The sequence below is a fragment of the Lepidochelys kempii genome, chromosome 2 (assembly GCF_965140265.1).
Source record: "Lepidochelys kempii isolate rLepKem1 chromosome 2, rLepKem1.hap2, whole genome shotgun sequence".
NCBI lineage: Eukaryota > Metazoa > Chordata > Testudines > Cheloniidae > Lepidochelys > Lepidochelys kempii.
The window spans coordinates 53,767,431-53,768,261 of NC_133257.1; positions in this window are offsets into that span (position 1 = coordinate 53,767,431).

The following is an 831-nucleotide window of genomic DNA, read 5'->3' on the forward strand; positions in this document are numbered from 1 at the left end:
ATTGTTGTTTTAGTTAAATAAAAAATTTAAATGTCTGTCGGGTGATGTTCTCCTCCTAATACAGCATGGCAAGAAAATCATAGAATCCAAAGGTTGCGAGGGACCTCAGGAGGTCATCTAGTCCAACCCCCTGCTCAAAGCAGAACCAATCCCCACTTTTTGTCCTAGATCCCTAAACAGCCCCCTCAAGGATTGAGCTCATAACCCTGGGTTTAGCAGGCCGATGCTCAAAGCTATCTCATTTCCTACCCACCTCCTCTCATTGTGTGGATGCAGGCAGGGGTCCTTCTGCACTTCCTTTCCCTACACAGCTTCAAGTGTCATATGGAAGGACACAGGACTCTACAGACCTTCTTAACATTTGCATGCATAGAATCATAGAAGATTAGGGTTGGAAGAGACCTCAGGAGGCCATCTAGTCCAATCCCCTGCTCAAAGCAAGACCAACACCAACTAAATCACCCCAGCCAAGGCTTTGTCAAGCTAGGCCTTAAAAACCTCTAAGGATGGAGATTCCACTACCTCCCTAGGTAACCCATTCCAGTTCTTCACCACCCTCCTAGTGAAATAGTGTTTCCTAATATCCAACCTAGACCTCCCCCACTGCAACTTGAGACCATTGCTTCTTGTTCTGTCATCTGCCACCACTGAGAACAGCCGAGCTCCATCCTCTTTGGAACCCCCCTTCAGCTAGTTGAAGGCTGCTATCAAATCCCCCCTCACTCTTCTCTTCTGCAGACTAAATAACCCCAGTTCCCTCAGCCTCTCCTTGTAAGTCATGTGCCCCAGCCCCCTAATCATTTTTGTTGCTCTCCGCTGGACTCTCTCCAA